The following is an 18992-nucleotide window of genomic DNA, read 5'->3' on the forward strand; positions in this document are numbered from 1 at the left end:
AGCCAGGAATAAGGGATCACTTAGTGTTCCATTTTGATATCCAAGGTCGTGTTTGTATAAAAAAAGTATAAAGCGTATCCGTGATTTTTCTGGAGCCGATGCTCAGGCTATGACAGTAGAAATGGAAAGCTTTGTTGATGAATTTATTGGTGAGTTTGATCAGCGCTCGGTCATTGAAAACTGGTATAAAATCAAATTACTGTACCATATTAATCGTTATGTACCCAAAATAATTGGTAAATCTGACCAACGTTCCCCGTCGTTCAATACAACATTATGCCGCCTACGCAACAAAAGAAGTGCTTATTTCGACGTGCGAAACATTCGAACCTTGCAATACGTTGGTCAGATTATCAAGCCGCTAACGCTGCTTATAGTCGGGCGATTGCTGAGGCAAAACAAGTTTTCTTTACTGTTGCGCTTCCTTCGCACTTGTGCAGTAACCCTCGTAAATTTTGGAGCGTTGTTGGTGGCAAAACTAACAGGCAAATACATTTAGAACATTCCGACATCGCTGTTCCTGCCGATGAATGCTGCATTGTGCTGAATAATGCTTTCACATCAGTTTTTCATAAAGTGTCACCTGTTTATAACCCTTTGATTGCGGTTTGGAATTTCCCACCTATGGATCCCAGTGTAATAGATTGGGGCGGTGTAACAAATCTAATTAGCGGCTTAAAATATCTTCGTCTGCAAGAGCCGATGAAATCACATAGAAAATTCTAAAATGTTCTGCCGTGTATTCTTTTATTCTCTCTAGAATTTTTTAACAGTTTTTACGGTGCTCAATTCTGCCAGACGATTGGAAAGATGGGAAGGTGGTTCCTGTTCACAAGTCAGGTACTACTACACATTCACTTAAGAACTATTGCCCTATCTCGTTAACCAGTATTTCTTGCAAAATTCTGGTACATATCATATATTCACACCTAGTTAATTTCCTAGAAACAGATTAATTTTTTAACCCTTGTCAGCACTGATTTAGAAGCACTTTTCATGTGAAACTCAGCTATTATCATTTACCAATGACCTGTTCTTTAATGCTGGCCTAGGTTTTGATGCTGACTGCATTTTCCTGGATTTTGCCTAGGCATTTGATACGGTCCCACATAATTTGTTGATACTTAAGCTCAGCAAACTTAATATTGATCCTAACGTCTTATCTTGAATTAGAGACTTCCTGACTAACAGAACACAGTGTGTAACAGCTAATCATTACTCTTCTTCCTCTGCTGTTACGTCGGGAGTGCCGCAAGGATTGGTGCTGGTTCCATTGCTTTTCCTCGTCTATATTAACGACCTCCCTGACCGCATTACTTCTTCCTCTATTAAGCTCTTCGCTGACGACTGCGTACTTTCCATAAAATTACTAATCCAGATGATGCATGCAAACAGCAAAACAATCTGAATAATGTGTCACTCTGGTGCAGTAAATGGCCAACGCAACATAACGTAACGAAATGTAAAGTTACGCGAATTTCCCGCCATTCAAAATGCAGTGACACGCGCCTATACTTTCTTAACAGTAATCAGCTAAGGCCTGTTGACTCATGCAAGTATCTTGGCCTTCATATCACAAATAACCTCTCATGGCACACCCACATTGAGTACGTCTGTAATAATGCTAACCGCATGCTTGGATACCTGCGTCGTAATTTTGCATCTGCGCCTTCATCCCTTAAAGTAATTATTTACTGAACATTGGTGTGATCAAAGCTCAAATACGCATGCGCCATATGGGATCCCACGCAAACCACTCTAACCTTAGCCCTCGAATCAATCCAAGACCGTGCAGCTAGATTTATTTTATCAAATTACTCGCGTCATTCCAGCGTTACATCAATGAAAAATACCCTAAACTTACCCGATCTTTCATCTCGTAGAAAATGTGCTCGCTTATCGCTATTTCAGAAAATTTTCCACTTCAACCCTCCATTAAAATAGCAGCTTCTCGCGCAGCCGTTTTGCATTTCATCTCGGTCAGATCATTGCCTTAAAGTAGGCGTGCCGTCAGGTAAGACTAATCTTTACAGTGCTTCTTTCATTCCCCAAACAAGCACGGAATGGAACCATCTTCCCACTGCCATCGTTGCCATCACGGACACTGCCAAGTTCAACAACGCCATTCAACATGCCTTTGCTTCAATTTAATGTTAGTTGCACAAATTGTTTATGTTTCCCCCACTCCTTTCTGTAGTGCCTCAGGGCCCCGAAAGTAAATAAATAAATAATGTTTTTTTTTGCTATAGGTATTTTCTTTATTAACAAGTTCAGGGCTGCAGTTTTCTTACCATGCCTTTTCTGATGCCGTTTCTAATTACACTTCGTCAGTGGTCATAGTGATCTCCACCCGCGTTATCAGTACGGGATAAGCCAGTCAAAAACGGTGGAAGAAACAGTGGCACATAATCAAGCAGAAAGCATGGCTACAACATCTCGGCCCTTGGGCAGTACTGCCGGTTGATTTCTTTTTTGTTGTACGAGTAGTTTCGCGATATAGTGTGTGACTAGGCTTTGGACGCGTCAATGCCTATGTGCAACAGTGTTTGCTACGATTTGTGCAAGAATCGCTGTTGCTCGTAGATGCCCACCATGTCGGGTGCCAAATAGTACAATACCTTGCAAAAGTGATCTACCAAAACTGCTTCTGCTATATTTAGCTTTTGCAAGAAATTTAGCAGCTGCTGCCACCTACCTTGAAAGGCTTTATATGGTCTTTGCATGGCCAGGGCCTTCTACTTTTGTGAGTTTGCTTATCTTGAAATTTCTTCCGGTTTTTATAACTTTGTGATAGGAGTTTGGACTATTTGAATGGCGCAGCCGAATGTGCATGACTGCTGTGGGGCGGCGAAGGACGAAAAGAAAGGGAAGGGCCGGCGTCTGGGCTGCGGTGGCAGCCACGCGAACTGCCTGAGCTGCCTCGGCGGGCCTTCGGTGCCGAACGAGCCGAGCATTTCGTCTACCCAAGGCTGCTGTTCCTGGGTGTGCTGGCAGAACAGGCCGGGCTGTCCTTGGGCTTCAACTGGCCTGCTCCACTGCTGGGCAAGCATCCGACGCCTGCGTGTTCCAGTGTAGCCAAGCCTTCTCAACAGACTACCCTGTGGTGAGTAGACATCCCGACCCAGCTGTCACGCGAGTGGCTCGTCATGTGCCGGGCATCCACCCCGGCCTCCAGCCCTTGCGCCACATGCTGCTCCAGATTCATCGTTGCGTCTCTTGGTGCCGTGAGTGTGTAATACCGACCCGCAATTACTCGCCGTGGTTGCTCAGTGGCTATGGTGTTAGGCTGCTGAGCACGAGGTCGCAGGTACCCAACCCATAACAACTTTTTAACCTTTAAACAAGCCAAAGCGAAAGCTCGATACATTCGGAGACAGGCAGAAAAATCTTCCTGGCAAAAATATGTATCAACAATTAATAGCACCGTCACATCCAAAAGGATGTGGGAACAGGTCAGGAAGTTTAAGGGGGACTACACACCATACACGATACCAATACTCACACCTTCAGGCACTCAGACAACACTACAAGAACAAGCGAATATACTTGGGGAACACTTCTATAACGTCTCTAGCTCGGCTAATTATACAAACAGGTTCTTAAATTACAAACTATCTGCAGAAAAACAGAAACTACCAACTACTTGTACGTCAAGCGACGAATACAACGCTCCATTTACGTTACAAGAGCTTAACAGGGTTCTCTGTGCTGGCAAAAAAACTGCAGTAGGTCCTGACCGCATCCATTATTCTATGCTCGCACACTTGTCCCAAGCATCCGTAGGTGCTCTCCTTAATTTTTTTAACAAAATATTTGAATCCGGAAGCATGCCAAAATGTTGGAAAAATGCAATAGTTGTGCCTTTTTTAAAAACAGGAAAATCCCCCACATCCCCAAGCAGCTTTCGACCCATTGCCCTGACAAGTTGTTTGGCAAAATCGTACGAGAGTGTCGTAAATGCGAGGTTAACATTCACGCTTGATAAACGGAACTCCATCGATTTTCACCAGTGTGGCTATAAGAAAGGGTGTTCAACGACAGACCACCTCGTCCGACTTGAACACGAAATACGTGAAGCATTTTTACACAAACAGCACTGCCTGGCGGTGTTCTTCGACCTAGAGAAAGCGTACGACACCACGTGGAGATTTGGAATCTTACGTGACCTCGCCGCGTTAGGAATCCGTGGCAAAATGCTAAACTGTCTGGCTGATTTTATGTCCAACAGAACATTCCAAATCCGTCTAGGCACTGTGCTCTCGCGCACATTTATTCAAGAAAACGGCGTGCCACAAGGTTGCGTACTTAGCACAACACTTTTTATAATAAAAATGAACTCTGTCAACAAAGTAATTCCCACCTCTGTTATGCACTCCATATATGTCGATGATCTGGAAATAGCGTGCCGCAGCTCTAACTTACGAACATGTGAAAGGCAACTCCAGATAACAATAAATAAACTAATGGAGTGGGCTGAGAAAAATGGCTTCCGCTTCTCTACTCAGAAAACTGTTACAGTGCTATTTTCGCAAAAACGAGGGTTGTACTTAGACCCGGATTTAAGATTGAATGATGTCGCGCTGCCGGTAAAACAAGAATACAAATTCTTGGGAGTAACCTTTGACAAAAAACTAAACTTTCTTGCCCACATTAAAGCACTAAAAATTAAGGCAAATAAAGCATTGAATATCCTCAAAGTGTTATCTCATAAGCACTGGGGTTCTGACCGAACGTGTCTTTTACGCATTTATCGGTCTCTTGTTCGTAGCCTTTTAGACTACGGCTCCATTGTTTACGGCTCAGCCAGACAATCCTACATCCAAAGACTTGATCCAGTACATAACCTTGGACTGCGACTGGCAAGTGGTGCCTACAGAACTTCACCCATCGAAAGCTTATACGTCGAATGTAATGAACCCTCCTTACAGCAGCGCAGAGCATTACTCACTTTATCCTACGTACTCAGAATTCAGTCATCACCGCAACACATATGCTACAACATCCTCACACAATGCAACTCACGCTTACACTACACAAATAAACCGAACGTGATTAAGCCACTTGTCCTGCGGTATGAGCAATACTGTCGGGATTATGACATTCCCCATGGAGTCCTCCAGGTTGCCAAGAAACCACAACGGCTGGCACCGTGGTGCGATTTCACACAGTTGTGCGACTGGACATTGACTCATTTAAAGAAGAAAGACACTCCACGCGAACACATTACACAAGAATTCCGTGCACTTCAGGACAAATATCAAAATAACATGCAATATTACACTGATGGCTCTAAAACAAAAGATCACGTGGGTGTGGGGGTCGTAGCGGAAAATTGGGAAACAAGTATTCGATTACCACAACACGCTTCTGTGTTCACGGCTGAAGTTTACGCTATCTGGGTTGCTGTTAAAAAGATTATAACTGACAAACACAAACATGCAGTCATATGCACAGACTCTTTAAGCTCACTGAAGGCTCTACAGTTGAAATCAGAGTGCGAACCCCTGATAGGAGACATTCTAAACATGTTGGTGCTTAACGAATACGGGAGGTCAATTCGTTTCTGCTGGGTCCCAAGCCATGTTGGGATACCAGGTAACGAAGCGGCTGATAGATGTGCATTGATGGCAGCGCACAAAGATATTACAAACACGAAACTCCCATATAATGATAGCATCCGTGCAATTAGAAAAGCCTTCACGGTAAAATGGCAACGCGAATGAAACCGTAGTTCCGACAACAAGCTACATCTCACGAAACCCATAGTTGGCGAGTGGAAGTCATGCTATCATCAGGAGCGGTTCATCGAAGTAGTTTTGTGCCGACTACGCATCGGGCACACACACCTCACGCACAATTACCTACTTAGGAAAGAAGACACACCAACATGCGAGAAATGTCAACAGCCACTAACAGTTATACACATATTACTCACATGCACGCAGATTGAAACACACAGACGAGCACTCTTGAAAAAATTATATGAACAACACATAGGTACCATTACACCCTGCTCTAATTTTAGGCGATGATCCACTGGTCCCATTTTGTGACGTCCGTAAATTTTTAGACGACACTGGATTTTTACATAAAATATAGATTATTAACAGAGCCTTTTCCTTCATTCACTGGATTTTAAAACACCTCGTGTTTGGCGCAGCATAGCCTCAGCCGCTTTTGCGCCATTAAACCCCATTTAACTAACTAACTAACGAGGTCGCGGGATCGAATCCCGGCCACGGCGGCTGCATTTTGATGGGGGCGAAATGTGAAAACACCCTTGTACTTATATTTAGGTGCACATTAAAGAACTCCTGGTGGTCAAAATTTCCGGAGTCCTCCACTACGGCGTGCCTCATAATCAGAAAATGGTTTTGGCACGTAAAACCCCATAATTTAATTTTATTTTTTAACTGACCTGCAATCAGATGCCTTCCTACGTTGACGCTGTGCTTGACTACCTAAGCGACAGACACTCATGAAATGAACCGTGTGTGTTATCGTGTACGTTACCCTAGTCCCGTCCCCGTGTCATTACCAAAGCATCTCTTTGTTCCTTGTGCCATCCGTGCATGTTTGAGGCGTGGGCCCACATCATCCTATTGCAATTTTTGTGAGCCTGCCAGGATGTTCAAATGCACGAGAGGGAATTAAAAGCTTTGCAGAGGGACAGTGGGTCTGTGAGGAGACGCTTCGAAAAGGTCGGCAAGATGATGAGCGCGGATGGCCGCGCAAGTGAATATTACCTACAGGATGACATTTTATGCAGGAAGCACACACTGTCAGGTGGGAAAAATTCTCGATTAGCTAGTGGTGCCAAAAGTTCTCAGGCGGATGGTGATGTAGTTGGCTCATGAAGAGATCCTCGCCGGTCACCAGGGTGTGACAAGAACGGTGGATCGAATCGTTACTGAATTTTACCGGCCAGGGGTCCCGTTGAAGACGAAACGGTTTGTTAAATCGTGCGACGTCTGTCAACGAACGTTGCCACACATTTAGTCAGACACACACCACTGGTCACGATGGCTGTAATTGACACTCCCTTTGCTCGCGTAGGCATCGCCATTATTGGTCCTTAATCTCCAACTTCAGATAAAGGCAACCGTTACATCCTTACTATGGTTGACTTTGCCACCAGATGCCCTGACGCTATCGCCCTGCCATCTACCGAGTCGAGAACTTTTGCGGAAGGACTCGTCGATATGTTTTCCCGAGTGGACTTACTGCGGGAGATTGTCAGCGACCGCAGATGCTAATTCATGTCAGCTGTGATGAAGGAGTTCAGTCGTCTTCTGTCATTTAAGCAATTGCCTACCACACCGTACCACCCCATGGCAAATGGATAAGTGGAATGATTTAACGGCACATTAAAATGTGCGCCAGGTTGGATGTGCCAAGAGCGGCCTAGATATTGGGACCACTACCTCGGCCCGCTACTCTTCGCGTACCGAGAAGTGCCACAGAGCAGCATCGGTTACTCGCCATTTGAACTACTGTATAGTCGCTATGTCCGTGGTCCGATGGCTGTGCTAAAGGAATCGTGGACAAATCCCCTTTTGGATAACGACACAAAATCTTGTGAATACATCGTGGAACTGGGTCAACGGCTAGAGTGTACGTGTGCCATCGCCACGCAAGAACTCACGGAAGAGAAGCAGCAACAAAAGACGTATTATGACAGGAAAGCCAAGATGTGAGAGCTCACTCCTGGAGACAAAGTACTTGTTCTGCTGCCTGGTGAAAGGAATAAGTTGATACAGTGAACTGTCACTTGAGTGAACTTCAAGGGACCGAAGGAAATAGTTCATTAACTGAAAGTTCACTAAACTGAATATTCACTAGACCAACATAAGACATGGCATACAGAGTCAAAAGTTTGAAGTGCAATTCATGGAGCAAAAGACATGGCATCCATAGTGTTACAAATGTGCGAAATGGAATTTCTACATATCATCAAGTACAAGGTTCATAACAGTTATAATGCTGCCTTTCTCACTTAGAAAAATAATCTGTGTTCTTCTGCACTTGTACTTTTAGAGCACAGGAAGTAACAAAACTGTCCAAAAAGTCAATGTTTTTGTACACTTCTTCTGGCACAGCTTGCTGTTGAGACACAGTCTCTCAACTTTCCAATGTACCCTACAACCTTAGCTAGAGTTATAAGGCTTGAAACTGGCTCCCTCTTCTTCAACGCACTCTCCTTCTTCAGGACGAACACTGGAAACAATCTCCAGATCCGTCTGTCCAGCACAAGTAATCAGTGCACTGTCGCACTGTGCATAGTCTTCAAACGAAGCATTGCTATCGACCTCCAGCTGATGACAGATCTCTGTTCACATCACGGAATCTATCATCTCGTTGGGTTGTTCCTCAGGCTTGCATTCATTGCTCAGGGGAAAGGCCAGATTTCTGCCAGCAGTTTCTAATGGTAGCCAGAGTTACTGACCACCAGGAGCCTGTCACCATCTCGGCTGCCTGCCTGACGTTGATGGGGGCATTGCTGCCAACCCTCAGATTAATCAAAATCTACTTAACCAGCCGCCGTCGGTACTCCACCGTCAAGTTTTGAATGATGTCCAGGTCGAGCGGTTGAAGCACAGCTGTGCAGTTAGGCGGGAGGTATTCGACACGCACATTGCTGAAATGGACATCAACAGGGTGGGCTGAGCAATTGTCCACTATCAGAAGAATGTTTCTCTTTGCCTTCTTCATTTATTCGTTCAGGGTCAGGAGCCATTCGCTGAATACATTCCTGGTCATCCATGCCTTTTGGTTGCTTTTATAGGTACATGGCAGTGAAGGGAGACCTTTAACACATCGTGGTTTCGAGTACTTCCCTATCACTAGCTGCTTGAGCTTATGGGTGCCATTGGCGTTGCAACACAAGAGCACCGTAATTCTAACCTTTGACTGCTTCCCGCCTTTGCAACTGTCGTCCTTGAAAGCCATTGTCTTGTTTTGAAGAGTCCGATTAAACATACCAGTCTCATCCGCGTTGTAAACGTCGTCAAGTGAATATCCGAGAATGATAGTATCGCGAAGTTTTTCATCCCTCCAGGTTCTCGCTGCCTCTTGGTCGGCATCCTTGCTTTCGCCGCAAATCGTTTTCCACGCGATCCCATGCCTATCCCGAAATCGTGTAAGCCATCCACTGCTTGCTTCGAAGCCACGAACGTCCAGAAGAAAGGCAAATTCCTTCGCTTTGCCCTGTATCATCGGGCCGGACACTGGAATGCCTTGAGATCGTAGGTCGCGAAGCCATACTGCAACGGCATCGTCCACTTCTTTGAAGTACCCCGTGCAGAGTCGTTTCCTGGTGGGATTGATCGATCTTTCTCCTTCAAGCTTCAATTTTTGTTTCACAATCATTGACAACGTTGACAGTGCAATTCCATAGTCCTTTGCAATGTCCACTTGCCTTTGACCGTTGTCCAGGCGCTCAAGGATTTTCAGCTTGTCCGAGAGAGACAACCGCTTCGGTTTCGTCGCGCTCATCTCGAAAGTGGGCACGCGAATTGCCGTTGTTACTTAAAACTGGAAGGCTGAACGGAGCCGATGAAAAAAACCATGTTGGTTGTTTATGGGTACACGTGGAACCGACGAGACTGGAAAGAAAGAGACGACAACCATGCCACGACTAGCCGGTCGGGAAAAAACACCATGTGCTTGGTGGTGTGACAGATCGCCGCTTTGCCCCAGGGGCGCTGTAGCACCAGCGACGTTACATTGCTGCTGGAGCGGCGGTTTGCTGACCGTAGGCATCGGTTGCGCCTGCAGTGCAGGGCGCAAAACTTCATTGAACTGATTGTAAAAATAAGCCTTGGTCCTCTGACCGAGTTCGTTAAACTGAAATATTGACTGTTCCGAAATTCATTTAAGTGAAACATTTTTGCATAAAATCTATAAGAAAACTGCCGGGGATTTTTAAAAAGTTTGCTATTCTGAAATATTTGATAAACCGACGTTCGTACAACTGAGAGTTTACTGTACTCATGTGAAAGAGACCTTTCAACGTTGTAGAAACGAAAAGTTCATTGGACTATGTTGTTGACCTTGGGAGCAAGACAATGGTATTTCACATAAATATGTTGAAAAAAATATGAAGAACGACCCAACAGCGAATTGCTTGAGGTAAGAGCGGGAACGAGGGGTACAAATGACGCGACAGATCTAGAGGCTGAAAAGACAACGCTGCCTTACCCATCGCTCGTCCGAACGCAGATGTCAAAAGACGTCGCCATTTCAAACCAACTGACTATGGATCAGCAACTCCAAGTTGAAGCTACCCTTACAACCTATGACGATGTATTCTCCCATCTACCTGGAAAGACTGATATCCTGCAATGTCATTTGAAACTGACTACTACTGTGCCCATACAAGTCCGGCGATACCCCATGCCATTTGCTGTCAAAAATGCCTTGGAACAAGAAGTCCAGGACATGCTGAAGTTGGGCATCATAGAAAATTCAGTCATCATATCAGGCACCCATTGCAGTGGTCAAAAAGAAAAATGGCACAGCGCACCTCTACGTAGACTTTCAACAACTTACAGTATTTACACGATTGTGAGTCGACCTTTTTTTATTTTAATTTGAAAATCTGAAGTTGGGGGGGGGGGGTCGACTTACAATCGAAAGGAAAACATGGCACTGCCAAAAGGCGAGAATAACGAGATATCGGGGGAGCTACAAGTAGTTACAACTTTAGGTTTGCTGTATGGCCCTACCCGTAGTTTTCACTATCCTGTGCATTTGTTCGCTTTTTGGAAGGGTTTTTTCAACATTTTAAAGAGTTTTACAGCACACACAACACTCATGGGGGTGTTGATAGTCGATGGAAGTGCCGCTGTTCCATTTGCGGCAGCACGCCCACAACGGCGGCGCTTGCAGGAGGTATCAATAGTTCATGGAAGAGCAGATGTCGCCCACATGTTTTTGTTTCCCTGTAGCTCTTAGTTTGATGCGCTCGACTGTCTGCTATGTGCTGGTTCCATGCTTCCTCAGTTGCCATGAGTGCTCCAGGCCCACTAAACGTTCGGCCCTCATTCACAGCAGCGTTCAAGAGGGCTGCCATCCTTTATGCCGAAGAAACGAATCACTGCGCAGCAGGCCGCGAGTTCAATGTTTCTGAACGGGTGGTGCGAGAGTGGCGACTGTAGCAAAGCAAAATTTTCACCTGTGACGGCAAGCGAAGAATTTTCCACGGACCGAAATCGGGACGCTTTCCAGAGCTGAAAGCTAAGCTTGCGGGGTACGTCGCTGAAGTGCATGAACGGTCCCTGCCAGTGAAGTGCGACATGGTTATGAAACAAGCCCGGATCTTCGCCTTTCAAGGACCTGCTCCGCCGTGAGTACGAGTGGGTGGCGGCAGAAGACCACGAACTTACGCCAACCGGACCCATCAAAAGAGCCTCCCTGTCGGCTGCGTGTGCTTGGTGCATTTGGCGTGGACTGCTGTGCCACAAGATGTCGTAGTGCGGTCGTTGGCCAAATGTGGAATTTTGTTGGATGACGACGCATTATAGGACCATAGCAGCGATGACGATGGCAGCACTAGTGAGGATGATGGCACAAGTGAAGATTAGTCCAGTGACCATGCCAGCTAGGAAAAAATTTTCGTATGGAATGTGCGCTCGGGTATGCTCTTTTTTTTTTCCTGTCGCGCGATATGGGGGGGGTCTACTTACATTCAAGTGGACTTACAGTCATGGAAATACGGTAATCAAACTGCAGTTCCCAACCATGAGCCCATTCCTAGAGCAGGGATGATGTTTGCGAAGCCCACTGGAAGTCATTATTTTTCTAAATTTGACTTCACAAAAGAATACTGGCAAGTACCCATGGCCGCCCCGAAGTCCAAAGCCGCGTTTTGATGCGACTCTGGACTGCACCAATTTAAGTACATGCGTTTTGGCATTAAGACAGCACCTGCTGTCTTCAACCCATAGATGAGGCAGGTTGTCGGAGATGTATCTCATGTTTACTATTACTTCGATGACGTTCTTATGGCCACAGAAACATGGGACAAGCATTTAAAGACCTTAAATTGCTTGTTTCACAGAGTGCGCACAGCCAAACTAACCATAAAACCCAAGAAAAGTGAAATTGGCTCCCCACCAACATGCTTCTTGGGCCATATGTTAGGACAAGGCGTTTTACAGCCCATGAAAGACACCGCCAATAAGATCAACACTGTTGAACGACCTGAAACGAAGAAGGAGCTCAGGGCCTTCTTAGGACTCGCAGGATATTACCGGGACTTTGTTCCGAACTATGCTGAGCTTGCCCATCCACTCACTGACCTTACGAAGAAGGGCTTTCCGAACTGGCTGAATTGGCAGACACCGCACGAAGAGGCATTTATGCGACTAAAGGAGCTGTTGTCACAGCAGCCTGTACTAAAGGCTCCAGACTTTAGCAAACGCTTTGTGCTGCGCACGAACGCCTCTTCGAGAAGTCTTGGAGCAGTTTTTTGCAAGAACACGACAGGCGTTTGCATCCTGTCTCCTACGCTAGCCGGAAGCTTCTGCCACGTGAAGCTGCCTACTCCACAGTTGAGAGGGAGTGCCTCACCATAGTTTGGCGGTGCAGAAATTTCATGTACAGTCGCCGACCGATTTTCCGGACTCCAAAAATTCGGACATGCTTGATTATTCGGTCATCGCCATGAGAGACATCGCGTCATGTCTCTCATGGCGCCGACAGTGCCCGCGCAGACTGCGCTGCGTAATGCCGGCAAGCGGGTGCCGGGAGGCCTACGATTTGTCGCCTTCCGATGTGCTTTTTACCGACGCGGAAAATGTTCCGCCGAGACTTGCGCAAAGGTTGCATTGCGGTTCTGGACACCGTCTCACTGACAGTTTCACAGGTGGTGACACTGCTGTACTGACATGCGCAGAACTCGACGACGGTGAGATCATTCGTCAGGTTTTTGCTGCACCGCCGGACGATGACCGAGTCGGAAGTTGACGCACCATGTGCTACGCTGCCGTCGCATGCGGGTCGTTTACAAGCAGTGACTCTGCTTTCAGACACTCTCTGAGATTCAGGCTTATCTGATTGCGCGTAAACGGAACAGCGTGCAACGGCGCATTCACGATTTCTTTAAGCCTACTGCCGAGCCCGAATAAGTGCGTGGAAATAAAGGATTTCATTTTTTTTTCTTAATCTGCTTTTTCGGACACCTGTTTATTCGGACATTTCCGCAGTCCCCGTGAGGTCCGAATAAACGGTCGGCGACTGTATACCTTTACGGTAAACTGTTGATCCTGCAGTCTGTCCACTAATTGCTGCGATACCCCAATTCTGCGAAGCACTTGAACAGTCGTGTACTCCGTTGGAGTTTACTGCTTATGAATTACGACTTTCATGTAGAGTATTTTCGTGGCTGTGACAATGTTGGTGCAGACTATTTAAGCAGAATAGCTACAGACCCGGATCAATGTGACATGAAAGTTGTAGCATGAACTGTGCGACTCTTGATACTCCGTAGTGCTGCCCTCCTCGACTTCTTAAACTTGCGGGGAAAACTCATAGGAGTTTGGACTATTTGAATGGCGTGGCCGAATGTGCGTGACTGCTGTGGGGCGGCGACGGACGAAGAGGAAGAGAAGGGCCGGTGTCTGGGCCGAAGCGGCAGCCACGCGAACTGCCTGAGTTTCCTGGGCTGGCCTTCTGTGCCGAACGAGCCGAGCAGTTCGTCTAACCAAGGTCGGTGTTCCTGGGTGTGCTGTCAGAACAGGCCGGGCTGTCCTTGGGCTTCAACCGGCCTGCTCCACTGCTGGGCAAGCATCCGATGCCGGCGTGTTCAGGTACAGCCAAGCCTTTAGGACGGACTACACTGGTGGGCAGACGTCCCGACCCAGCTTTCACGCGAGTGGCTGGTCGTGTGCCGGGCATCCGCCCCGGCCTCCAGCCCCTGCGCCTCCCCGCTGCTGCAGATTCATCGTTGCGTCTCTTCGTGCCTTGTGTGTTTGATACCGACACGCGATAAGTTGCCTTCCTACATTGACGCTGTGCTTGACTACCTAAGCGACAGACACTCATGAAGTGAACTGTGTGTTTTATCGTGTACGTTACCCTAGTCCCGTCCCCGTGTCTTTAAAGCCTCTCTGTGTTCATTGTGCCATCCCTGTATGTTTGAGGCCTGGGCTCACATCATCATATCACAAACTTCAAGTTGATGGGATTTCTAGTCTTCTTTAATGTGTACCCAATGTACCTTACATAGGGGTTTTTGCATTTCCCTGCCATCGAAATGCAGCCATTGTGGCCGGGATTTGATCCCATGCCCTCTGCCTGTGCAGCGCAATGCCAAAGGCACTACACTACGGTATTTACATTGCTGGCAGAAGGGTTTAGTTTGACGTAGTAGTGCTGCGGAAACCTGCAAGCGAGAAAGAAGTAATTAATAAAGTGAAATTCAGACATCCACCCGTTCGTAACAATTGCTACAAAGGACACCCATACGGGTTCCCCGAAAGAAAAGCCTCGGAGTTGAAGAAAAATTGCTAGCCACCTGGTTAGCTCAGATTGCAGACCGGCTGCTCCGGAAAGGCAGTGGTCCCCGGTTCGAGTCCCGGGCAAGGACAAATTTTTTTTCAGCTCTGAGGCTTTTCTTTTGAGGAAACTGTATGGGGTTTCCTTTGTAGCAATTGCTACGAACGGGTAGATGTCTGATTTTCCCTTTAATAAGGGTTTAGTTCCTGAGTAATTTATTATCTCAACCTGTCGTAGTTTTTAAAGGTACATTTCATGCTTGTATTCTGTTGCTTCGATACTAGTAATTATTGTTAATCAAACAATGTGTCCATCTTGTTTTATAACACTTGTTTGAGTAGCCTGCTAATTATGACAACTTATTCTCCCACAGTAATCCTTGTTCCCTTGAAACCTAGGCATTGCATGAAACCACATATTTTTCAATAAGATTTGTTCATTATCTCCTATGAACTGAATGCCGAACTTTTCTTACCTGTGTGAACATAGGCAAAACCGCTTTTGCCTATGTGTTAACCTGTTGCATGAGTGAAAATGAATTGTTGGCTTTACTTTTTCAGGTGCCCTGCTCGCTCTCACCCATGCAACACATTCCAGCGGTCTTCTCTCGCCGACTGGGTTCATCGAAATACCATTAGAAGGTCCAATAAACGCTGCTTGTGACATGTATGACACGCTTTTGCTTAAACCGGAGGACTTCACGCTTGATGAAAGCTCAAGTGGGTGTACAGAAATACCTACGTAAAGTATACAGTGGAACCCCGTTCATACGTTTTTCACCAGACTGGGGGAAAGAAACGTAACAACCAGGAAAACACAACAGTGAGCAAAGCTCCGAAAATGAATGAAAATTGCAGCTTCCACTATAGACAGTTTATTTCCACAGAGTGCGTTTAGGACTTACAAAAGTCTGGAATGTTGGCTTGCCGTTTCTTTCGGTCGCTAGAAATCACCACACGTTTCTCAATAGCCTGGAAGGCCGCATTGCTGTCAGCGTCGCTGTGAGGTGCGACGTACCTGAGGAGGAACTCCAGAGCTGCGACGGCTTCTCCAAAGCCAGGATTTGGCAACTCCCCGGCATCATGCGGCTCGTGCTCCTCGTAGTCACCGCGCCACGGCAATGGCAACGGACGAAAGAATATCCGCGGGAAATTTTGCCCTCTTTGGCATAATCATGCTAACGTGCTAACGATTGTTCAGTGTTGCTGCGGAGCGCGCGCGTCCGAGCAGCCCAGTTGTGCGCGGCGCGGCTTCGCGAGAAATGTAAACAAGAGAGGAGAGCTGGCACGAAAGGCGGAGCAACGCCAACTTCCAGCTTCACAAAGAGTGACGTCAAGGCCTCTCTCGAGTTTCCTTCCTCCGTGAGTCGACTCGTCCAAAAACCATGCGGTGACTGTAATCACAGTGATGATAGTGAGAGCATTTTTCACGAATGGCCACTTAGTGGTGGCCTATCTAACTGGCATGCGGCTTCTTGCAGCCAGTTCTATAGCCAAGCCAGGCCAAAACTTGTCAAAAGCTAAAATGGCGGTTGACGTGCCTTGCCTGCTGTAGTCCAGGCAGGTTCGGGGTGCTAAGTTGTGACGTATCACGCGGGAATGTTTACACAGCTACTACGTAACAGCGGGGTTCCTTATACATTGGATCCTATGGAAGCTATGCCGGGACCCGATGAAAACGACGTAGCAGCCGGGAAAACGCAGCAGTGAGGAACGTTAACAGCGGGGTTCTAGTGTACTTATCTTTTTCATTTACAAGTACATGCCAATACTTTGCCTCACATATTCCAGCTCAAAATTACGCTTTACTGTAAATTTGTGAACAAATCATTACAGCAAAAAAGCACTGCAGTAAGAAGAGTACGAGTAATCAAACATGTACTAAACTTGCAAGAATTACATTTGCATACTTGTAGTAAATATGAAAGTGAGGTACATTCTTTTTCTGGGTGCATTTTCTTGTAGGTCATACATGGAGAACGTACTTGTAGGTCATACAAAACTTGTTCATGATGTATCACATGAGTGTCGGCAGTGCTAATCAATTTATGCCGAAAATTGTGTTCCTCTTTGTATCGAGCAAAGTGCCAGGCAAACCCGTATGTGAAAGTGGCATTCTTGGAGCAAACATAATGCAGACCTACTTGTCTTCAATGCTGATCGCAAATAGACAAGTGTACAAAATAGGTTTAAAGAGTGAATTACATATTAAGCGACATGAATTCATTCTGAAGGGACCTGGTACGAATGCAGCAAAAAATAATTCTGAACAGGGGCAAACAGGACTGGGTTATATAGGGCAGGATTAAACAGGACTCGTCATCATCAGCCTGTTTTATGTCCACTGCAGGACGAAGGCCTCTCTCTGCAATCTCCAATTGCCCCTGTCCTGTGCCAACCGATTCCAACTAGCGCCTGCGAATTTCCCAATTTCATCACTCCACTTAGTCTTCTGTCGTCCTCGATAGCGTTTTCCTTCTCTTGGTGCCCACTGTGTAACCCTAATGGTCCAACGGTTATCTAATCTGCGCATTACATGACCTGCCCAGCTCCAGTTTTTTCTCTTAATGTCAATTAGAATGTTGTCTATACCCGTTTGCTCTCTGAATCAAACCACTCTCTTTTTCTTAACATTATGCCTAGCAATTTTCGTTCCATTGCTCCTTGCTCGGTCCTTAACTTGTTCTCAAGCTTCTTTGTCAGTCGTCAAGTCTCTGCCCCCTATGTCAGCACTGTTATAATAAGTTGATTGTACAGCTTCCTTTTCAATGATAATAATAAGCTTCCAGTCAGGAGCTGGCAATGTCTGCCGTATGCGATCCAACCCCTTTTTATTCTGTGTATTTCCTTCTCATGATCAGGGTTCCCTGTGAATAATTTACCTAGGTAAACGTACTCCTTCACACACACTAGAGGCCGACTGGCGATCCTGAACTTTTGTTCCTTTGCCCGGCTGTTTATCATTATCTTTGTCTTCTGCATAATAATCTTGAACCCCACTCTTACACTCTCTCTGTTAAGATCCTCAATCATTTGTTGCAACTCATCTGCATCGTCACTGAATAGAACTATGTCATCGGCAAACCAAAGGTTGCCGAGATATTCGCGGTTGATCTTTACGCCTAAGCCTTCCCGGTTTAATGGCTTGAATACTTCTAAGCATTGGAGAGATTGTGCCTCCCTGTCTGATCCCTTTCTTTAGAGGTATCTTCCTGCTTTTCTTGTGTAGAATTAAGGTAGCCGTAGAACCTCTGTAGATATTTTCCAAGGTATTTACGTAAGCGTTCTGTACTTCTTGATTGCGTAATGCCTCTATGAGTGCTGGTATCTCTACTAAATTAAATGCCTTTTTGTAATCTTTGAAAGCCATATAGAGAGGCTTATTGTACTCTGCGGACTTCTCGATTATACAATTAATGGCATGGATGTGATCCATTGTAGAGTATTCCTTCCTGAAGCCAGCCTGTTCCCTTGGTTGACTAAATTCCACTATTGCCCTTATTCTATTCGAGATTATTTTGGTGAATATTTTATATAAAACTTGGAGTAAGCTAACGGGCCTATAGTTCTTCAATTCTTTAACGTCTCCCATTCTGTGGATTAGTATAATGTTTGCATTCTTCCAGTTTTCTAGGACCCTTGCATTCGATAGACACTTCGCATAGAGAGCTGCCAGTTCTCCAAGCGTTATGTCTCCTCCATCTTTGATTAAATCTACTGTTCTTCCATCTTGTCCTGCCGATTTTTCCCGTTTCATGTCTTGCAAGGCGCTTCTGACCTCATCGCTAGTTATAGGAGGAGTCTCTGCAGCCTGTTCATTACTGCTTTGAATGGAGGTATCGTGGCCCCTCTGGGTACTGTACAGGTCAGTATAGAATTCTTCCGCTGCTTTTACTATATCCTCGAAATTGCTAATGATATTAACCTGCTTATCTTTCAGTGCATACATCTTGGTTTGTCATATGCCAAGTTTTTTTCTCACCGATTTCAGGCTGCGTCCCTTTTTTATGCTTTCTTCAGTCTTTCTCACGTTATAGTTTCGAATATCCCTTATTTTGGCCTTGTTGATCAGTTTTGACAGTTCCGCCAATTCTATCCAATCTCTTGAGTTGGGCGCTCATTTTTTGTCGTTTCTTTATTAGGTCCTTTGTTACTTGGGAGAGCTTGCCTACTGGTTGCCTTGGTGCCTTGCCTCCCACTTGAATTGCTGCCTCTGAAGCCAACCTAGTTACGGTTTCATTCAGTAGCTCTATGTCATCACCATCTTGGGACAAAGCAGGACATAAACGGGTCAGGATTAAACAGGATTAAGCAGGATTTGAAAAGGTCTGTAGTGAACAGGATCAAATTGGCTCCCGTACTTGCCACTTTGTGTGGACGAGTGTGAACTCTGACGTGCATCATTGTGCTTGCGAATGTCTGCACTGTCAACGCTCCAAGACAACACAACGCATAAAGTTGATAATTCACTGGTTTCACTCACCTGATGCCCTG

At 45.9% G+C, this 18992-nt stretch overlaps 1 long non-coding RNA gene across 1 annotated transcript in view; it reads left to right on the forward strand.

Annotated features, from left to right (window-relative positions):
- The window catches only part of LOC139053014 (uncharacterized), a 41858-nt gene extending 26697 nt beyond the window's left edge, over window positions 1–15161 (forward strand). Inside the window, exons 5-6 of the long non-coding RNA XR_011510166.1 lie at window positions 2821–3103; window positions 15060–15161. This is a non-coding gene — a long non-coding RNA (uncharacterized lncRNA). The remainder of the gene's footprint in view (window positions 1–2820; window positions 3104–15059) is intronic.
- The last annotated feature ends 3831 nt before the right edge of the window (window positions 15162–18992 follow it).

The sequence above is a fragment of the Dermacentor albipictus genome, unplaced genomic scaffold (genome assembly GCF_038994185.2).
Source record: "Dermacentor albipictus isolate Rhodes 1998 colony unplaced genomic scaffold, USDA_Dalb.pri_finalv2 scaffold_54, whole genome shotgun sequence".
NCBI classification, from domain to species: Eukaryota; Metazoa; Arthropoda; class Arachnida; order Ixodida; family Ixodidae; genus Dermacentor; species Dermacentor albipictus.